A 1,030-nucleotide genomic window follows, 5' to 3' on the forward strand; every position below is an offset into this window, starting at 1 on the left:
ACTTTAATCTATTCACGCATAATTAAGTGTAAATTTGAAGTTCCTTGGTATTCTCAACTTTTCACCCTTTCTTACAAGTCCAAAGATGTGTGAGTTAGCTGCATTCTGGACATTTAAAGGGACTCATGTTCTCTATGATAATGAACAGCTAAAAGCAGGTTTTCAGAACAACTCTCAAATTGCTTCTACCTTCCATTCAAAGAGGGTTCCTTTGGGGATTAAAGTATAAACAAAAGGCAGGGATACATTGTCAAAAAGTTTCAAACTTTCTTAACCAAAGTTAGGTTTAATTCATTACAAATGCAGTCTCTGTCAAATAGAGACATCACTAGTTTCAGGGTCGGTTTTCATTTCCCTTTCCTTCTCCATTCCATTTAGGATTTGAGAGTAAGAAAATTAATTGAAGGAGCATAGTTTCTGCAAACACAAATTTACAAGTCAAACAAATTCATAAACATACAATTGCATCATATTTTCACTCATTCAGAAATCCCTTTAACATTGTAAGGTAGAGTTACATGAACAGTTGGATTCTATAGAATGAAAGACCCTAGTGGATATATGCATTGTTATTGTGGTCGAACCTCCTAAAATCTAATATTCATTCTTTTATTGTATTCCCAATTGTTTTATGGAAATGATGCACAGAACCTTAAGCTTTACTTTGAATCACTTCAGGCTTTCCCGATGTTTCATCATTGTGGGGGAATCGGACGTGATGACAATAATCTCTATCCTCGAAATCTTATTCATAGTTTCTTCTCCCTTCTTCTGATCTCGTGTTGGCGGTGTGAGAAACAAGGAACATTATTACGAGTATTTGTTCCCACATCGGGAGATAGAAGAATTGATTTGCAATCCACCTTAATATAAAATGATGGGCCTGGAAACTGGATTACTTACTTACCTGGACGGGGTCTTTGGACGATCAAGAAGGTCCATGGCCTAGGTCAGTGACTTTCATTGCACTTAGAAAGGGTGCTTACTTAAGATCAGCCCATGTGGTTGAATCTACGTCATAATTTGTTTC

General features: G+C 36.4%; 1 pseudogene; it reads left to right on the forward strand.

The window, feature by feature from the left end:
* Positions 1-899: 899 nt before the first annotated feature.
* LOC124917307 lies at positions 900-1,030 on the forward strand (annotated as a pseudogene; the record flags this gene model as incomplete).

Source organism: Impatiens glandulifera, unplaced genomic scaffold (genome assembly GCF_907164915.1).
Source record: "Impatiens glandulifera unplaced genomic scaffold, dImpGla2.1, whole genome shotgun sequence".
Taxonomy (NCBI): Eukaryota; Viridiplantae; Streptophyta; class Magnoliopsida; order Ericales; family Balsaminaceae; genus Impatiens; species Impatiens glandulifera.